General features: G+C 44.5%; 1 protein-coding gene across 1 annotated transcript in view; it reads right to left on the bottom strand.

Moving 5' to 3' along the window:
• FAM163A (family with sequence similarity 163 member A) overlaps positions 1-14,416 on the bottom strand; it is a 103,938-nt gene extending 89,522 nt beyond the window's left edge. The window contains exon 1 of the mRNA XM_033151302.1: positions 14,246-14,416. The gene's annotated coding sequence lies outside the window, so the exon portion shown is untranslated. The remainder of the gene's footprint in view (positions 1-14,245) is intronic.
• Between the last annotated feature and the right edge of the window lie 7,266 nt (positions 14,417-21,682).

Raw genomic sequence — 21,682 nt, 5'->3', positions numbered from 1 at the left:
CTGGAAAAGTACTGGGGGATCATGAGGTGTTCAGCATGAGGGGGTGAGTAAGTGAGAGGAGAGCACGTGCACAATGAAGATGTCATATGAGTGTAGCCAAAAGAGCAACTTCCATATTTGGTATTAGAAGGCACATCATTCCTTATTTGGTCTTTGGAGTTCTCTCTGTATGTTAATGTTTAACCTAGCTGTGAGTTTTCAATAAAAGGAGCCCCCGAGAATGCCTCGTGGTGGCCTTCCCTTCACATCATCCTGTTTATTGCGTTAGTTAATTTCCCACAATCAACAATATCTAATATTAGTTTTAATATCTAATATTTCATAACAACATGGGCCAGATCCGGCCCCCGGGCCTTAGTTTGCCTACCCATAGGGTAACCGAACAATCTTAGCATGTCTGCCCAGAGACACAAGCCCCAATATGACTTTCAGGAGTGTCTCAGGGGCCATATTACCCTCTACACTCCAGGTGTCAAAACTATCAGTCATCACCTCCAGTAGCACCATCCATCATACAACTATGGTACACTTCTGTTCTTTGAATTCTAAAACATTTAAGGCCTCTGATGATTCACGGTGCCAAAAATTTGACATTGACTACCAGTGCCTTTTGTAAAGAAAAAATAAAAATCAGCTGTCGTTCACCTCCATTTATCTACTGTCATATGTCACCCTGGGCTCCTTCAAGAGAAAGGGAAAGATACAAATTCAATAAATAAATAAATAAAAATATAATAGGTACCACTTTCCATGCGGAAAACATACAACTTTACAGTAATTTCAGGCAGTCCAGAAAGCTACGCAATCTCCCTTTCAAAGTGGCCTCATATATCCAATGAGTTTTCTCATGCTATCAACAAACCTTTTCTATTGGTTGATGACCCCTACAACATCTTCCAGGCTTCCATAAAACTTTAGGCTGCCTCTACTTCAGCATGTCTTTGCCCTTAAATATCCAGTCCCAATCCCCCTGCGTAAAGGCCATGTTTTACATATTAGTAGGCACACACATAAGATGTAGCACTTCTGCCCTTCCAACAATGAACAAGTTGGTTATATCCATATTGCATCACAGAAAGTTATGGTGGGAAACCTGAGCTATTTTGCTGTATCAGTGTACCTGCAAGCTGGTAGAAAAAATAAAAAGGTAAATGACCTCTGGACGGTTGAGCTCAGTCAAAGGCAGCTAATGGGGTGCAGCGCTCATCTCGCTTTCAGGCAGAGGGAGCCAGTGTTTGTCCACAGAAAGCTTTCCGGGTCATCTGGCCAGCATGACTAAACCGCTTCTGGCGCAACGGGACACTGACGAGTGCCAGAGTGCACGGAAACGCCATTTACCTTCCTACCATAGCGGTACCTATTTATCTACTCGCACTGGTGTGCTTTCGAACTGCTAGGCTGGCAGAAACCAGAACACAGCAACGGAAGCTCACCCCATCACATGGATTCGAACCGCCGACCTTCCGATCAGCAAGCCCAAGAGGCTTTTGCTGCAACAGTGTACCTGGGAGTTGGTACACTGTGGTTCTGCCTCTACACTGTGGCTGGTACAGATTACCAAATAGACAGAGTAGGCACCAGCCTATGGACCCCACGCCTTTTAGGGGCCCCACGACAATGGATCAAAATAATATTGATTTGATCTTGAAAGAAAATTACAAAAATGTATTAGGAGATAATTTGCAACGGAGATTTTGACTGCCATGGGGGCCTCCACACGATTTGATCCGGCACGGACTTAGCTACCAGAAGTTGGGAGATATGTCAATGGAGGAATTTGCCTTATCTCCTTCTAATTCTAGGTAAGTTCAGTAAGATAAGGTAAGATGCAAAGACATCACCTTGCCGACAAAGGTCCGTATAGTTAAAGCTATGGTTTTCCCAGTAGTAATGTACGGAAGTGAGAGCTGGAGCATCAAGAAGGCTGATCGCCGAAGAATTGATGCTTTTGAATTATGGTGCTGGAGGAGACTCTTGAGAGTCCCATGGACTGCAAGAAGAAGATGAAACCTATCCATTCTTAAAGAAATCAGCCCTGAGTGCTCACTAGAAGGACAGATCCTGAAGTTGAGGCTCCAGTACTTTGGCCACCTCATGAGAAGAGAAGACTCCCTAGAAAAGACCCTGATGTTGGGAAAGATGGAGGGCACAAGGAGAAGGGGACGACAGAGGATGAGATGGTTGGACAGTGTCTTCGAAGCAACTAGCATGAGTTTGGCCAAACTGCGGGAGGCAGCGGAGGATAGGGGTGCCTGGTGTGCTCTGGTCCATGGGGTCACGAAGAGTCGGACACGACTGAACGACTGAACAACAACAACAAAGTTCAGTTCTGGAAATCACTGCCAAATGACATAACACATTGGCCACAGCCATACGTAATGTAAAGCCTTGGTTTACTGTACCGTACAAGACCGCATCCAGACACGCCCTTCTGCTTCACTTTTCCCTTCATGAAAGTTAGATAAACAAACCACAAAGGGGAGCCACCATTTGTTGCAGGCCTAGCAACCATGGTTTGTTAAGGCAAAAAAAAGCCCACGATCCAGAGTTTGGATAGAATGCTAAGCTACCACCTCATGGTTTGTTTTTCCAAAACAAAATTTCCAAACAAGTGGCAGCTGGTGCGTTTTGTTGCTGGAGGTGCAGAATTGACAGCAGGATACTTAACGGTAGGCAGAGCCAGGAGCGACAACAGACAGAGCTGACGGTAGTCTGGGGCATTTCAAGGCACACCCACCTGAGAGTAAACCCAGTTAACACAGTGGAACTTACTTCTGAATAAAACACACAGGAATGTGTTAGCAATCACAGCTAAGTTGTATAGCATCAGTACGCATTACATATTATACATTACACAGAGTGACAAAACACCTCCAGGAACAGGAAAATCACCTCCGGGAACAGGAAAATCAAAAGTAAGCATGTTGGTCCATAAAGGGGGAACCCTCAAAAATCTATAGCTAGTCAATACTTTCATTTGAACAGACCATAATGTCACAAAATAGAGGAAAAGCTTTTTGCCTTCTCTAGAATTCTTCATCAGGCTGGATGTTACACAAAGCAAGGGATGGGAGGATGAAGAAAAACAAAACAATTAAGTTGGATATTGCAGCCGTTAGGTCATTTATTTAATTTTGTAGTCATGACATCATTTATTATGCCCTATGCACGCCCTGCTTTGTTAACATCCAGCCTGATGAGTTCGGGAGAACTCAAAGGGAAGGACAGGAGGAAAGAGAAACTGTGGGTGGAGGGGAGATAATCTATTTATGTATGTATCAGGGGCTGTGCCTCTGCTCACTCTGCTCATCCATCCCCTGCTATTTCCTTCACATTAACCCCCCAGAGCTTCCTATTCCTATCCCATGCAGCTACCTAAGCTCACTTTTCACCAGCCCAACCTCACTTCTTCCTTCTATTCTGAAGCCCCACTTTGCACTGGTTATCGCTTTCACTTTTCAGGTATTTTAATCTCTGTTGGAAGCCGCCCAGAGTGGCTGGGGAAACCCAGCCAGATGGGCGGGGTACAAATAATAAATTATAATTATTATAAATTATAATAATTATTATTATTCACTCCCATGCCTCCTCACCCTCCTTTTAGCAACCCGTCCTTGCACACAGACAGCCTGTATCCTCTTTCGCCCACACACTGCAGCTACTAAGACCTCTTTTTACCTTCTGCCCAGTTATAAATACACCATCCCTTCTATTCTGCAGACTTTTCCATGCGTCCGCTTTCATCTTTACCCCTGTCCTCATGCCTCCCACTCCCTCCTTTTTCGCAACTTCCTTTGCACCTCCATTTTACTTTCACTCCCTTTCACTGTCTCCCCTGCTCCTTGCTTTTCTCGACTCTCCCTTGAGAGTCCATGGCTGCTGATCCTCTCTCCTATTATGCAGCCCCCTTTGGGCACACACCCCATGATTATACAGGTGAAACTCGAAAAATTAGAATATCGTGGAAAATTCCATTTATGTAAGCAATTGTTTTCATTAGCTACTGGAGTTTAATATATGAGATAGACTCATGACATGCAAAGCGAGATATGTCAAGCCTTTGTTTGTTATAATTGTGATGGTTATGGCGTACAGCTGATGAAAACCCCAAAGTTGAAATTGTTAATTTGGGGTTCTCATCAGCTGTACGCCATAATCATCACAATTATAACAAATAAAGGCTTGACATATCTCACTTTGCATGTCATGAGTCTATCTCATATATTAGTTTCACCTTTTAAGTTGAATTACTGAAAGAAATGAACCTTTCAATGATATTCTAATTTTTCGAGTTTCACCTGTATATGTTATTGTATCTTAAGAGCCAAGCTTGTTCCGTTATGCATCTAGTTCAGTTATGAATGTTGTGCATATATGGGTGTTTGCTTGTTAATAAAATATATCTTCTAAATTACTACATTGAATCTGGAACTTCATGCTGAAGACAACGCACGTTGCCAGGAGGGAAATACATCGTGTGAAGGTACTGTGGAATATCTGAGGGCTCTTCATATTTTCTCTCACATGTATGAGGCAGCTGAGGAATGAAAGAGGGAGAAGTTTGAGTAGAGTGAGAAGGGGGAAACACTGAAAGTGAAAATGTGGCTGTTTTAAACAACAGCAGCAGTTTCAGTAAAGTAGCAGCGGAATATTACTGAGAGGAAAATGGCAGAGGTTTGAGTGAAGCTGGGATGGAGAGGCACTGACAGGTTGCTGTCGTTTTTTAAAACTGTCCTTAACAGTGATAAACAGCAGAGACGGGTGCAACACAGAAGCGAACACTAAACAACTGGCAGAACAGAGGCTTTCCAAAATCCCTTCTTCTTGTACTCAAGCCTTATTTTAAACTGCCACTCTTCCCAGTTTCACTCTCTGCTTGCTCTACTCAAGCCTCTGCCTGCCATTGTTTCAAATGGCACTTTCCCTTCTGTGTCTCTCCATTCCTGCTTTATTCAAACCTCTGTTGTTTGAAATGGCCACTCAGTATTATTCCATACAAGCTTTATTCAAACCTCAACCATCCACTCCCCCCCACACACTTTCAGTGTTCTCCCCGTCTTACTGTGCTCAAACTTCTCTCACTTCCATTCTTCAGCTGCCTCGTGTGAGAGAAAGGATGTGGAGTCATCAAGGATTCCACGGTACTTTACTCAAACCTCTACCATTGTTTAAAATCACTGCCTTCCTCTGAAATTTCTGCTGTTGTTTTAATCCACCACTTTCTTCCTCTCAGTGTATGCCACTGCTGTTCTGCAACAGAACACCGTCACGGAAGCCAGAGCACACGGAAACGCCGTTTATCTTCCCGCCCCAATAATAAGTACCTATTATTGAAATACCTGATCATAGTAAAAAAATAAGAAGTCAGTAAACTGACAGGTACATGCCAAATGACTGTATCCTCTGCCTCTGTTAAAATTAGACACTGATACTGCCCAGGAAATCCACATTTATACAGGGAGAGGGGAATTCTGCATTGAAATAGTATCGCACTGTAGCAGATTTAAACAGGTGAAAAAAGTACAGCAAGATTCAAGTACACACAGATGAATGCGCCATATGGTCACTGAACATATTTGTACATATGCTCACACACATCTCTGCACATCTCATGAGTGCGTGCACACACCCTTTGTAGATTTCCAGCTGAGAGGAAAGAAAAAAAAATATGGCATGAAATCTCTTAACATCACTGGCAAATGAAGCATGAAACATACTTTCAAGGAAGAGGCAGTAACGGAGCCATGTTAAATATTTCATTTCAGGAGCAAACCCATTAATGTCGAGGATTCTGACCTTCAATTTGTGAAATTGCTTGGGGAAGAAATCGTAGAATTGTAGAGTTGGAAGGGACCCTGAGGGTCATCTAGTCCACCCCCCCCTTAAATGTAGGGATCTCAGCTGGATCATACATGACAGGTGGCCGGATCCAAAGGGGGGTTGGACTAGATGATCCCCAGAGTGCCTTCCAATGATACAATTCTATGATTCAACATCTGCTTAAAAACCTCCAAGGAAATAAAACTAAGATAAGATGAATAGTATTTTAATATAAGATTAGAAAAAGGTAAGGAAATTACTTAAGATGAATTACAAAGAAAGCAGTCGGAGAGGACGTGAGGAAGTCAATCTGCAATGATATATAGAAGAATAGTCAGGTTTAGATAAGTATTTTGGGGGGGGTAGTGGGGTATGATGTTCTTTTTCTTTATTGTTTGTAGTTTTTGTGTTTGTGTTTTGATTATGTTTGTTTGTGTTATGACAAAATTAATAAAAAAAAATGGGGAGGGGAACTCCAAGGAAAGAGAATCCCCCACCTCTCCTTGGAGACTGTTTGACTGTCGAATTTGACACAAGCACACACAGAGAGAAAGAAGAAAATCAGACTGCAATGGAGAGAAGAGATTAAATGTGCCTATTGCTTCCCATTCTTCTAAATGAACGCTGGGCTGGTTGAAGTCCAACAGTTAGTCACATAAGAGTCAACAGCAAATTGAGAAGAGCAACATCCCGATATTAAATTATCTTGCCCAGTAACGGTTTTTTATTAAGGCCATAATTTACTCATGCTTGCTAAAGGAAGGTGACCGCGGATTGAATTATGCTGTCCCCCTACCTGGGAGGATTTTGACCCTGTAGGCAAAAATAAATAGGAAGGGGAAAGGGGGGGGGGGAGAAATAAAGAAATATGACCTTTCCTCTCCCTGACTTCCCCTTCTTATTCAGATTTTAAATGCAGCCAGTTAGAAATACAGTGAAATGATTCAACACCGGTCGCACAGAAACAGCCCGTGCTCCTCCTTGTTCAACACACCACAAATGGCTGCCCAGAAAAGTTTTAAAAGATAACTGTAGGGTTGCCATATGTCAAGAATTTCCCAGACATATCTGGAATAATTTTCTTTTTTTTATAAGAATTTTATTGGTTTTCACATAATAAACGACAATACAATACAACAATACAACAAACAGATAAAACAACACATACAGCAATCAAAACAAAATAAAAGACAAATAAAAATCACCACTGAAACACCAATATTTCTTTTTCTTACTTAGAAAAAAAAATTCTTGTTTGAATCTAACGGGGTGACTTCCCCCGTTTTCTCTCCTTTGTTTCCAATTCTAATTTACTTTAATAACTTCTCATCTCTAATATTTAAAATCATCCAAAATATCTAAACAAACTTCTTAATATTCATTTTTTACTTCATAATATAACTTATTACTTCTTAACTCCAATCTTACATCTTATTTTACTTAAACTGCTGCTAATAAACATTTCACATATCTCTTCACTAGTTCAAAATCTTAAACTCTTAACACACTGACTTCAGGGTACCATGGTGAGCCATCCTACTTATATTTTAAATATTCTCACCCTATCCCTCTTCTAACCATTTTCCTTCGCCATCTCGGGATCGCCCCCCAGACATTTCTCCATCTTTTTACCACAACATTGTCCAGAATGTCCTCTTTTTCTTTACCAAAGGTCCAGACGCAGTCCATAAACATCCTTGCAGGGAGCTCCATATCTGGAATAATTTTCTGTCCGGATTATCACTGTTTGAAATATGGCAACCCTAGATAATTGACTTTTGCACCTATAGGTGAAACTCGAAAAATTAGAATATCGTGGAGAGGTTCATTTCTTTCAGTAATTCAACTTAAACCCCAAATTAACAATTTCAACTTTGGTGTTTTCATCAGCTGTATGCCATAATCATCACAATTATAACAAACAAAGGCTTGACATATCTCGCTTTGCATGTCATGAGTCTATCTCATATATTAAACTCCAGTAGCTAATGAAAGGACAGATCCTGAAGTTGAGGCTCCAGTACTTTGGCCACCCTCATGAGAAGAGAAGACTCCCTAGAAAAGACCCTGGTGTTGGGAAAGATGGAGGGCACAAGGAGAAGGGGACGGAAGAGGATGAGATGGTTAGACAGTGTTCTCGAAGCGACTAGCATGAGTTTGGCCAAACTGCGAGAGGCAGTGAAGGATAGGCGTGCCTGGCGTGCTCTGGTCCATGGGGTCACGAAGAGTCGGACACGACTGAACGACTGAACAACAACAACAGCTAATGAAAACAATTGCTTACATAAATAGACTTTTCCAAAATATTCTAATTTTTCGAGTTTCACCTGCACAGAGAGCTAGTTGTGTAATGCTATATAGCCAGGGCCGGCCCACACATGAGGTGACCTGAGGCAGCTGCCTTGGGCGGCAGAATCCAAGGAGGGGGCATTGCTATGGGTGCTCCACCTGTGATCTGATCCGGGTGACAGAGAAGTAAGGAGAAGCAGCATGAAATCTCAGCAGAAGCCACTGCCGCCACTACTTTTATACGTCATGGAGGATACATTTTATGTTTTGATTTGAACCAACTAGTCAGCAGCTCTTTGGCCACTAGTCAAAGAAACACTATTTTGAAACTGATCTCTGGCTAAAGTGAAGACCCGTGTAACTACAGGTTATTACACACAGATAAAGGGCCAATTCCATGAAAAATGAGCCTGATAAGAAAGCTAGATGAGCGCTGGGCTTTGGTGAGGAAGATTCCAAACGTGCAGTCCAACCATTTTTTTTAAAGCTAAAGACAAAAGTAGTTTAGTTTATGGACCTTCTTTTCAAAAGTCCACCCACGTAGTCTTCACAGAAGTGTTCAAGTTAAAAGTTTTCTGATGATTGTCCCACCCGTGATAGGATCTTTTCCTTAATTTTGTATCGTTAAATTTCTTAAACTTAATTCCTGATTGCATAGTTGTAACCAATAAACATGGATTTAAACAGATATGCTGAGTTTATCATTGATTCACCTCCCAACTCACAGAGTTTTTCCATAAATCAAACTTATCTCAAGCGCCATGTCTGTGACAATACTTTAACATTTAATAAAATTGTCAAAAATATCCATAAAAATAATAAAAAATTAGTAAAATGTTCAGTATCTTAATAAGAACATAGTTTAAATTTTGGTTGTTAATTTTTATGTATATTTACATTGTTACACATGTGTGAATACCAAAAAACATGGTCCAAGTGTCCCACCCGTGACAATCCATTTCATCGTTAACCTTTAGCTTTATTGCAATGTGAAGCTCGTTCCTAATTACCTACAAAGTATATTACAATCCTTAAACTGCTAGTAAAGATGCTCAGTCAAAGAACCACAACCTAAGCTTTCTGTTGCTATATTAAATCACAGCAGCTGCCTGGCTGCAGAGCAACCCAAATGCTGTTCTGTAACAGAAGCACTACAACTGGCAGCACACTACAGTGAAGAAGAAAAAAACCCTCTCTCCAGATAAAGTTGTCTATCTCAGCAGAGAATATTCTAAAATATGCTTGAAAGTCCCCTCTGTCTGTCTGTCTGTCTGTCTGTCTGTCTCTCTCTCTCTCACACACACACACACACACACACACACACACACACAAACACAATCAGAATCATGGACAATGAATTCTGTGGAGAGAAGTAGCAGCCGGAATATATGGTGAATGTTTTCATAGGTCCAATGTCCCCACTGTGGAAGGACGTGTGGATCCAGAATTGGCCTCCACAGTCACTTACGGGCTCGCTGTTAAAACCGTGTTTATGGAAGACAATCTTACTCAGCTACGAGTGATCGCCAAAGAAAGAAGAAGAAAGAAGAGGTGCTCTTTTGCAAGAATCAGCATTTAGAATTCCAAGACAAGCCTAACACAGAGATTATTATATGGAGTTGTGCACTGGACGGATATAAATGACCAGGCTAAGCAGAGCACAATGCAGTACACAATGTGCTTTTCTGTTATGGATGCGGAGAAGGAAACAAATAAAAGATTTCCAGGGAAACCTTCCCCCCTGCCAACTTGAGCCCTCCCCGCTTTAAACACTATTAAGAGATATAATCATATAACTCTCACCCCTTCAAATTTTCAGGACTGAAGGGTACATTCGCCAGAACGAGTTACAGGCTGCTGAATGGCGACAGCGACCCAAGATTCAGCAAGATAATGAGTTTTAATTCACAGACATTCCTTTCAAAAGAAAGTTATTATATACATTGCCTTTAAGGATAGACTGAAACACGAAAACTGCTTATCCACAGGCAACATTTCACACAGAGCTGCTCTGTGAAAGAGGTTGACTTTTAAAAACTTTAATTAGCCAGTCATTTTAATGATTACTCTGTACTGTTTTTAATGGCTTTACGTGTTTTTGTATACATGTTGTTGTATAAAACCCTGAAATATAAATACATTTACAAAATCTGTTAACTGACTTAGAAATGTGTCTTCGATTCTTCAGGCAGCAGATTAAAAAAAAAAAAGATGTTCAGGATTTATTTATTTTTGCAAGCCTGTGGTTGGCCTGTGCCTTCCAGGAAGACGCATCTCTCCTTCCTCTCCTTTCAGATAGGAGGGTATGCCTCTCCTGAGATGCTCGTGCTTGCTGTGACTCATGCATCCCACCATTTAAACCCAAATAAGTCTTTCTTTCTTCAGAGCTACTATCTTGCTTGTGGGTGCATCCACATAGAGCAATACATTTGCACGATGTTGGCTTGAAAGAGTTGCCAGAAGGAGGCATACATCTTAGGGAGCCTGAAATTGTGTAGGGTTTACTCCTATTCTTCTAGAAAAAGAGGATCTGGAACTCACCATGAACACCTCCCTCATTTTCTTAGAACGGCAATGGCACCCACCAGGAGTGCCAACTTGGTCCCGCGTCCATGGGTGCCATGCAGCATGCATGGCCCTGGCACTGAAATTTGTGGGTGCCCAGTGCCTTCATGGGGAATTTTGTGGGTGCTTGGGCACCCAGGGCCCCAGGGAGTTGGCACCTATGGTGCCCACCTGAAAGGTGCTGGAACTGAATTACAGCTGGGGAGAAAAGCCCTGGTCCTTAGCCTTTTCTTCTCCTGAAGATATCCTGCAAGGCAGTGGAGGTTAGGATCAGAGTTTTCCTTCTCCTAGATGGGCTCCCTTCCCAGGTTGGCAAGCCCCATCTGCCCCTCACTTCCCTCTTCACACATGCAGAAACTGCTTTCTTGACCTTTGGACCCACTACTGGTCTTGTCCACTCAATCTGCTGGAGCCTGCCTTTGCATGCAGAGGAAGTCCCTAACTCACTGAGGGCCTGAGACACATCAGCTACCCTCACGTGGTTTAGCTGGCCTGTTGAAGCCGTTCTCAGAGTGTGGCTGCTGTCACGTGCTTCTAGGAGCCACAGGTGAGATGGGAACCAAAGGTGAGCAAACTACCCCAGAAGGAGTGTGGCATGTCCCCCACCAGAGGTCAGCAAAAGAGGTTTAAAGACTTTCTCAAGGCAAATCTTAAAAAAAATGTAGTACAGTGAGAGCCAGTGTGGTGTAGTGGTTAAGAGCGGTAGACTCGTAATCTGGGGAACCGGGTTTGTGTCTCCGCTCTTCCACCTGCAGCTGCTGGGTGACGTTGGGCTAGTCAAACTTCCTTGAAGTCTCTGAGCCCCACTCACCTCACAGAGTGTTTGTTGTGGGGGAGGAAGGGAAAGGAGAATGTTAGCCGCTTTGAGACTCCTTTGGGTAGTGAAAAGTGGGATATCAAATCCAAACTCTTCTTCTTCTTCTTCTTCTTCTTCTTCTTCTTCTTCTTCCTCGGGTTAAGTATGATTCAGGTTAAGTACGGTTCAGGTTAAGAACTCCGCTTAAGAACAGAAATCGTGCTCTGGCGGCGCAGCGGCAGCGGAAGGTCCCATTCGCTAAAGTGGTCTTCAGGTTAAGTACGCTTCAGGTTAAGAACGGACCTCCGGAATGAATTAAGTACTTAACCCGAGGTAAAGGGACCCCTGACCATCAGGTCCAGTCGTGTCCGACTCTGGGGTTGCGGCGCTCATCTCGCTCTATAGGCCGAGGGAGCCGGCGTTTGTCCACAGACAGCTTCCGGGTCGTGTGGCCAGCATGACAAAGCCGCTTCTGGCTAACCAGAGCAGTGCACGGAAATGCCGTTTACCTTCCCGCTGGAGCGGTCCCTATTTATCTACTTGCACTTTGACGTACTTTCGAACTGCTAGGTGGGCAGGAGCTAGGACCGAACAACAGGAGCTCACCCCGTCGCAGGGATTCGAACCGCCGACCTTCTGATCGGCAAGCCCTAGACTCTGTGGTTTAACCCACAGTGCCACCTGGGTCCCGAGGTACCACTGTATAAACACAGACAACTGGGAAACACTGGCCTGCGAGTGCTCCAATTGGAGAACAGCCTTTACCAAAGGTGTCATGGGTTTTGAAGATGCTCAAACTCAGGACAGAAAGGGAGAAACATGTTTGGCAAACCCTCACCATGATCAGCTCCCACCCTGGAAATCTATGTCCCCACTGTGGAAGGACGTGTGGATCCAGAACTGGCCTCCACAGTCACTTATGGACTCACTGTTAAGACCATGTTCATGGAAGACCATCTTACTTGGCTAAGAGGGATCGCAAAAGAAGACTGTGCCCCCCCCCCAGCATCCCGTAGTAATGACTACTAGGGTAGAATCAGGTGCAGTTTAGTTTGTGTGCTGAGCTGGTAAATGTGGTCTCTTCAGTGACTACAACACACCAACAATTTAACTGGTTTCAACATAAAAACAGACTCAGGGCCGACCTGAGATACTTTGGTGCCTGAGGAAGAAAATAAAAACACAGACAGTATGCTCTGCTCTTGCTCATCAACATCACGTACAATCCACCAAGAAGTAGATTGGACAAGCCCCATTGAAATGAATGTTCAATGAAAACTTCTTAATGAAGTGTGTCCCATGGGTGAAATCCCACTCTGCCTGCCCCCCCCTTCATGGCACCCCAAGTCTGTCACCTCCCTTCATGGCAAAGGAACCCCTGAGTGTAACTCAAAAAGGGAAATACAAAACAAAATACTGAATTGCTCCCCTCTGTAGTTATACAGGTGAAACTCGAAAAATTAGAATATCGTGGAAAAGTCCATTTATGTAAGCAATTGTTTTCATTAGCTGCTGGAGTTTAATATATGAGATAAGACTCATGACATGCAAAGCGAGATATGTCAAGTCTTTGCTTGTTATAATTGTGATGATTATGGCGTACAGCTGATGAAAACCCCAAAGTTGAAATTGTTGAGTTGGGGTTCTCATCTGCTGTACGCCATAATCATCACAATTATAACAAATAAAGGCTTGACATATCTCGCTTTGCATGTCATGAGTCTATCTCATATATAAGTTTCACCTTTTAAGTTGAATTACTTAAAGAAATGAACCTTTCCACGATATTCTAATTTTTTGAGTTTCACCTGTATGAGATGCCTGGATTTTCTTCCACCACCACCCATAAACTTACAAGCAAAAGGACCAGCTTCGTTTACAGAGACTACTACAAAGAGTTACCCTCTTTTCTCCCAATTTTATGATCCTTCTAATTTTTACACACAGAGAGAGAAACCCGAAATGTAACAGAGTGCAATTAGCCAAAACGCATTGGAGGTCTGTCAAAGAGAGGGGCTGGGAACCAGCCCCAGCATAACTCAGCAATCTTGTGTTTATTTGCATTGCATTGCATCCCACCCCACCCCACCAGAATTCCAACACAAAGACACCCTTCTCCAACAAAGGAAAGCCAGAGAGAAGGAAAGCAAAACACACAAATCCATGTATATATTTCAGAAACTGACTGGAAGGGAGCAAAGAGCAGAAGAAAGCTTCGGTCTGCGAAGACCCCTCTGAATGCTAAGCAGCCTCAAGGCGTCTCTCCACCGCGTCTCCGCGCCGCGCAGGTTTGTTTTTCAAGGCGCGATCGCGCCAGATCCGTGGTGGATCCCAGAACAAGCAAGCTGTCTTCGGAAGGGGCGGGATGTTAGGGGAAACCGAGTGACCGTTCTCCATAGGGAGGGGAGGGGGGGGTGCGGTGGAGTGTGTCACTCCAGCCGACAAAACGAAAGACCATGGCAGCTGGAGATAGGTGGGAACGCGCCGCGAGTCTCCACGCAAAGGGAGAGGGCGAGGACGGGCCGGTCCTCCAACCCTGTCACTACACAAACATACCACACACACACACACACACACACACACAGAGAGTACAAACCCTTCGCGCCGTTTTACAAGGAAATGCCCTTCGGACTTGCCTTCCCCTCGTGTTACGAAATCCGGAGTGCCGCCACTTTGCTGCAGATTCCCTCCAACAGATCCTTCAGAGAGGCAGGGGCGCAACAGAGGGAAAACACACACACACACAAGGCGAGCGTGGATTCCAGAGTAACTCACCTCGGAAGCGTCTCTGTTTCGGCTGGATGGGCCGATTGCCTATCCTGCGAGGGTCTGAGCACCCCTGGTCCCAGCACGCAAGGCAGTGGCGGATGGAAAGTGTGTAGACTGGCAGCAAAGGCGGCGGGAGCGCAGCGGCGCGGGCAGGAGGGAGGTGGCGCACAACGCGCCCTCAAGCTCTCGCCGGGGAGCGTCTGGCGTGTTTCCTGGCAAGGCTCTCCAAAAGCGTGTGTTGGATACCCCACTGCTGCAGGGGGCGCCGATGCCTCATGCCTTGCCGAGGGGAGTGGGACCCCCCCCCCTTCCTCCGCCAACGCGCACTGCGAGATGCCAGGCGGAGAGACGAGCATGCGAATGTGGGGGGGGGGGCGATCAGCGGGAGCCCGAAGCCACAATCTCAGTCTGCTGGGATGGCTCCCCGAGGCCGCAGTTTTCAGCCAGCTCCATACAGTCCCGTTTAGAGACTGTCATGCGCGGAGAGCAAAATCACTGAAGTTCGCAGAAACAATGCATTAAAAAAAAAAGGTTTGGAAAAGAAAGGAAGGAAAGAAAGCTAAGCGGTTTGAGTTTTCCCAGGTTGGGCTTCAGGGACCTCGCGAGCCCCTGCTAAGAACCGCCAGACGCTCTGTTTGAGCACAGCTCGCCACCTCCAAAAAAAGAGAAAGCATCTGCTTAAACGCACACACACACAACAGAGAGAGAAACTTGAGTTCTGCTCCGACTCGGTGACTGAGAAGCATCCAAAGGGTGGAGCCTCTGGAGGGAAGGAGGCCTCGTGAGATTTCGCTTGAGCTGCAGAGCAGAAGAGCAAAAGGAAAGAGAGCGGGAGCTACGAGCCCGTTTGGCCCAACAGGTTGCCAACTCCCCTCTGGAGTCCGTTTAAAAATCGACAAATGCTAACCCAGAAGTTCAGCGCCAGCTGAATACGATTAACCAGGCAGCAGGCAGCTCCGGCCCTCCCTTTGGCTTCTGTCCGTGGTGCTGAAAGCTCTCCAGTAGCTCGTTATTGGGGATAAAATCCTTTTCTAACCTCATTAGTCGGCGCTCATCAGCGGCGCGCATCCTGATCCTTCGCCTCAATCATCGCAAATGAAGCTTTACGTCTGCTTGGCCGGGTTTTAATTTTATTTATTTATTGACCTTTTACCTGGACCAAAATAAACGGATTTTCTTATTAACAGGATAAAGACAATGCGAGAAGGCGAAAGAAATGCTGGCTGATTTGAGTCTGTGCACCCGCTACGTGCCTATATAGGATCGTGCATGTTTCTTTGAAATCAAAATGTCCCATCTTTTTTTCTGGCTGCACACCCAACAGCAGGTCACTAGTGTGCGTCAAGTATCTTTTTTCAAGGGGCAGCGGAGGAAAAGCAGAGGGAAGCAGTGACCCAGTGTCTGGCGTTTGGCTCAGGTACCATGGAACGTTCCCAAATGGATGCAATAGGAAAGATTAAGTGAACAAATGAAAACTTGTCATAGTATTAAAAGAGAGAGATTAGTACATGCACTCGCAAACTCTATTATCCTCTTGCCAAATGTATCAGACTTTTTGAGCATATTAAATCTGCACACCAAAGCCTGCTATTTTCTGCATAAAATCTCTATCTATGGAATAGGCTACATCCCTGGTATCCTTCAAAAGTCTCTCGTGCTGTGAAAAGCCCCATCCAATCAGAATGCTTTGATTCCTCAATAAGGCAGGGTGAATGAGCACGGCTACAAACCTCCTTTGTTTATTCCTTCCTTTCTAGTGGTAGCTGACACTATCCAAAGAGTTTGGGGCTGGTGAAATTGGGCATTATCCCCACTGTGGCATCTAAAGCCTTCTAATACTGGCCTCTTCTCAGTTCCCCAGGCCAGGCCAGTAAAAGGACCCAGAGCACAGGTTCCATGTGCTGGTGATTTTCTAGGTGTTTGATAGCACCCTGTTTCTACAGTCCCTAACAGGGAGCAAAAGCAGTTATTTTGATTGAGCTTCTAGTAGGCTCAATTGCCCCTAGTGGGCTAAGTTTGGCTCGATGTGCCACAAAGTGCAAGCTTGGTCTATTTTGATTGGGAGTAGTTCTCCCAGGTCTCAAGCAATATACTTTTCTACCCCTACAGTGTGAGGTGCCAGCAATTTAATGTCCGCATGCCAATAATCTATAGTGTTTGTGACCCTTCTAAAATGGCCTTTCAGCCACTTTTAGGCCTATAATTCTGAAAGGCCATCATAAAGCATGAAGGCTCCTAAAACAGGCGCACAAAATGGAAAAGCAACGGCCATTCCTGATTGTAGCTCAAGATCACCAAAAGAGAGCTAGCAGCACAATCGCTTTTTTCCTTGATACAAAGGCAATGCTGTACATTAAGTGGGTAGCTGGGCAAGTCTTCTGGCCGAGGCTGAAATCATGCCAGAGGAATGATAAATAGTTGCTGGTTACTGGCTCATTAACTCTGCCCTTTTGCTAAGACAGAGTGGGAGACGAGCCTCTCCAGAGAAATTCCAGGAACGACCACCATCTATTTGACATCATAGCTAGAAGCCCAGCCTGCACATAACTGACAACCAGCTAACTAGGAAGGGTTATTTTAACCTGAATTATGTCTGATTCATTCACTAGCATCTTTTTAATTTGCTTGGAGGCAGTGGAAGCAGAGAGGCTAACACACACCATAGCTTAGAGTCCCCTCCTTCCAGCGACTGGTTCCACCGCACTGAGTGCCAAGCCTAGGGGGAGCCACAGAGCATTGCAACTTACGACATAGTGAATTGAGCAGAATGGAAGGCCAGAGGTGGGAGGGCACCAAATTTTGGCCTCACACAGAGTGTCACTGAAATGTGAAAGACCAAGGTCTGCCCCTGCCAGCTCTTTGGCAAGGCAGGAAAAAATGGGAAGCCATGATCCCCTAAATCAGTGGTTTTCAACCAGTGTACCAAGGCACCTTTAAGTGCCTTGAATGATGATCAGAGGTGCCCATGCAGGCAACACTAGCCTCTGCCCCTCTGAGGCGAACTTGGAGTAAGCATGCAACTGGGTGATGGAGCGTAGCCAGCCAGTCCTTGCTGTTGGGAATGGACAGACAAGTCCCAGGCCCCTCTGGGGCAGTGTAAGGAGGTACCTCTCTTTGGGGCAGGGGGAGGCAGCTCAGAGACCAGAGGTGGCAGCAGCAGCTGCCTGGAGGACTCTCAAGGAGAGGGGACAGGAGGCCGAGGGAACACTCTACAAGGGAGGGTGTTCGGAAAAGGGTGAGAGGCTGCCAGCTCTGCAGGCAAGGGGTGTCATAACTGGGCTCCTGAGCCCCACTGGGGTGCCGCAGAAAGAATGCCGTTGGTCAAGGGAGCCGCGAACTCAAAAAGGTTGGAAACCTCTGCCCCAAATAATTGTTTATGGGGAGAAGCAGCACATTTCCAGAAGGGCAGGAAAAAACACCTGAGCCACTATCTGGGAAACCCACATATAATCATAACCCCTGTTATCCTAATGGAACCACAATATCCCCCCAAACTCAAGCAAGTGTAACCTAAACCAGCAATAGGCAAACTTGGCCCTCCAGATGTTTTTGGACTACAGCTCCCATCATCCCTAGCTAGCAGGACCAGTGGTCAGGGATGATGGGAATTGTAGTCCCAAAACATCTGGAGGGCCGAGTTTGCCTATGCATGACCTAAACTCTCAGCATCACTAAATGAAATTGGTCCCACAACCAATCAACTATAGCCTTAGTTGATTGGTTTAGGGACCAGTTTCATTCAGTGAGGCTGAGAGTTTACGTTACATTTGTTGAATGATCTCATTTAAAGCCTACAGCCATATTTAAAACGCAACTTCATAAGGCTGAGTCATCTTGGGAGTAATGAATGGGCATCTGTTGGCAGCATAATCCATTCCTGATATTTTGCTAGCCTTTCATGCCATTTGGCACCGCTAGATATATTTAAAAATGCTGTCTAGGTGTAGTTCCTCACAGTTTAGCATCCTCTATCCTTCTCTCCTTCGCAGTTTTCAAATGGTTTAGCTAACACTTGTATCTTCTACTGCCAAGAAGGAAGTGTGCGGGGGGTGGGGGGTGGGAGGAAGCACATGATGATAACCAGGACATATTTCATCATGTTTACTCCTAAATGCCATAGGATCTCATTCTCAGCTGCTCAGGCACTTGCAGAGATATTTCCTACCCGTCAAAGCGAGTGCCATAAAAACACAGAGAACTACTAAATCAGGATGGCAGCAATTCGTAGCTGCTTTGTGCTGGCGTGAAGAACTACAGAAAATGCCGGGTAATAAAGAATAAGAAGAACTAAAGGTTTTGGGGGTTGCTGTCTTCTAAAAATTGGCTAGCATTCCGTGTACTTGTAGAGAGATTTCTTTAAAGAACAGGCAAGGAGGAGGGTGTTCATCTGAGATTTTACGCATGCACGCACAAACACACAGAAGACCAGAGAAATAATGAAGAAGAAAAAAAGCAACCTGCAGACAACACGCAATAAATAACAAAATCTGACTTACGTAGACACAAGAGCTGCCAATAGCCAGCCAGGTATATGGTCGCTTATGGTGGGCTGTTGGAACATTTCATATCCGTATAAATTTTTAAATGCTTTAGTTTTGCATTCAGATAAAGTCTGCAGTTCTGTGCATAGCTAATAATAATAATAATAATAATAATAATAATAATAATAATAATAATAATTTATTTGTACCCCGCCCATCTGGCTGGGTCTCCCCAGCCACTCTGGGCGGCTTCCACCAAACATTAAAATACATTTAAAATATCACAGTTTAAAAACTTCCCTAAACAGGGCTGCCTTCAGGTATTTTCTGAATGTCAGGTAGTTGTTTATTCCCTTGACTTCTGATGGGAGGGTGTTCCACAGGGCGGGTGCCACTCCCAAGAAGGCCCCCTGCCTGGTTCCCTGTAGTTTTGCTTCTCGCAGTGAGGGAACCAACAGAAGGCCCTCGGCGCTGGATCTCAGTGTCCGGGCTGAATGATGGGGATGGAGATGCTCCTTCAGGTATACTGGACCGAGGCCGTTTAGGGCTTTAAAGGTCAGCACCAACACTTTGAATTGTGCTTGGAAACGTACTGGGAGCCAATGATATGGAGAAAGTAGACCCCCCCACACTCACTTATTTCTGAGCAAACATGGTTAGGACTGAACTGCAGGGTGCTGGCTCAGGCCCCCCATCAGGGGTGTGGCATCTTCCCATCACCCCTGACCACTGGCCATGCTGGCTGGAGCTGGTGGAGGCTGGAGTCCAGGAACATCAGGCGGTTCACAGGTTGCCCACCAGCACCCTAAATAAATGCATGAGTCAATATGCTCATTAGCTAAAATGTTCATACTTGACCAGAATGGAATGTTTAAATTATTCTCCCAGAAGCTGCCTGTCTCTCTATGGATCTCTGAAGCTTTCTTTCTTTTTCTTTTTTTAATAAAGAATTTATTAAATTTTCCAACAAAACAAACAATACTAAATACAATAAAACAAACAACAACAACAAACAAACAAAAACTACAAAACTACAAAAAATACAAAAATGCAAAATTCTAACTATCTTTATCAAAATCATAACATTATGTTGGGACCTCCTCACATCCTCTCTTCTGCGTTCATTTCTAATCTTCTTTAGTAACTTTGTAACATTGTAAAATCTTCTTTCTCACCTAATCTTATCATTATAAACCTTAATCAACATTTAACTCTATTATAATCCTAATAAAATCCACATAACATAATTCTAACTACTTCTTATATCCTATTTTCAGCTAACTTCTAGCAATACTGTAGCCTAAAATGTCCTTCTGATTTCAATTTCAAATGTCTATCTTTTCAAATATTCTTTGAATTTCTTCCAATCCTCTTGCACCATTTCCTCCCTCTGGTAGATCTCTGAAGCTTTCAAGGTGGCTGGTTATATCATATGATTTCATTCTGCTAGCAATATCCTAAACAATAAATGAAGAATCTGGGCTTTTGTTTATTGACAGGCATTTTATTTCCATTAGTTGCTGATCTTCCTCATCTTAAGAATCTCGCTGCAGGACAGCAACCCGATTTAAGGTTTTCTGTAGCCAATAACAGCTGCAGGAGGGGGTGGGGTGGGGGAATTGAAGCTGCTGGGATCCACACACACCTACTAGGGAGAAAGTCTCACTGAAATGTCCTTCAATGTAATCTTATAAAGATGATGTTGGAAGGATGCAGTGCAGCCTTCCTCCTTGGCACGAGAGCTTCATGGCAATAAATGGAAGCTGCCTGGTAGCAGTGTGTGGTTGACAACAGTACCCTTGAAATGTTTTCTTTATCCTGTTGAATAACCATCCAAGACTGAACCCAGTGGGACTTACTTCTGCGTAAACATGCACAGGATCAGGCTGCAATGCAAATGAAGTATTTCCACCCTCAAACCATTTTGTTTGTTTGTTTGTTTGTTTGTTTGTTTGTTTTAAGGAATTGTTATCCTTCTTGCAACTCTTGCCTGTTGGTGAAAATTATCTCAGAGTGTAACTGCAGCTCATGTCAACCAACAGGTCTTGGGCAGACAAAGCTATGGTTTTCCCAGTAGTAATGTATGGAAACGGCATTTCCGTGTGCTGCTCTGGTTCGCCAGAAGCGGCTTAGTCATGCTGGCCACATGACCCGGAAGCTGTACGCCGGCTCCCTTGTCCAATAACGCGAGATGAGCGCCGCTACCCCAGAGTCATCCGCGACTGGACGTAATGGTCAGGGGTCCCTTTACCTTTTAGACCTGGCCACTTACAATGAAGCTGAGTTGGTGCTTTTTTCCTGGGGTGAGGTAGGGGGCCTCCGATCCCCTCTTGATTCTTATGCATCACGTATACCTTGAGAGAGAAACGTGTGTTTCTTTCCCCCGCTAACGAACACAGGCCTTAATATTTGATGAACGAAGAAGCTCTTTCCGGATCTTAGAAGGATGAGGTTAGGTTATAGAAGTGTCTTTGCCAGAGGGATGGCATAGCAGTCTCTCTTAATGGTGTGTAGCTGCCAACAGAACATAGGCATCCTCAAGCAGCATGGCTTGGAATTCAGGGATGCACCAAAGAAATGGGGACCCTAAATCAGGAAAGCATAATTATTCTCAAAACACCTCCCCAGCTCCCACAGTCAATGTTTTTTAAGAGAGGCTTCACTTCTCACTGTTTATAGTTCTACCTTTGTTCCAGGGTCACCAGTAGTCAAAAAAGGGGGGAAGGACATTTGCACTGTGCTCAACTCCATTTGTACATAATGTCATGAGTCCCTTGGAGGTGTCATGGAAGGGGTGGTCAGACCCTGAGGAACCATAGAAACATGGAATCGTGGAGTTGGACAGACCCTGAGGGTCATCTGGTCCAAACCCCTGCAATGCAGGAATCTCAACACACTGTCCATCGTCCAATCTGAAACCATAGTGGACCCTGCTTAGCTTTGCAAATATGCTAGCAGTTTT

The sequence above is a fragment of the Lacerta agilis genome, chromosome 6 (assembly GCF_009819535.1).
Source record: "Lacerta agilis isolate rLacAgi1 chromosome 6, rLacAgi1.pri, whole genome shotgun sequence".
Classification (NCBI taxonomy): domain Eukaryota; kingdom Metazoa; phylum Chordata; class Lepidosauria; order Squamata; family Lacertidae; genus Lacerta; species Lacerta agilis.
This window is presented reverse-complemented; position numbering and strand designations above follow the sequence as displayed.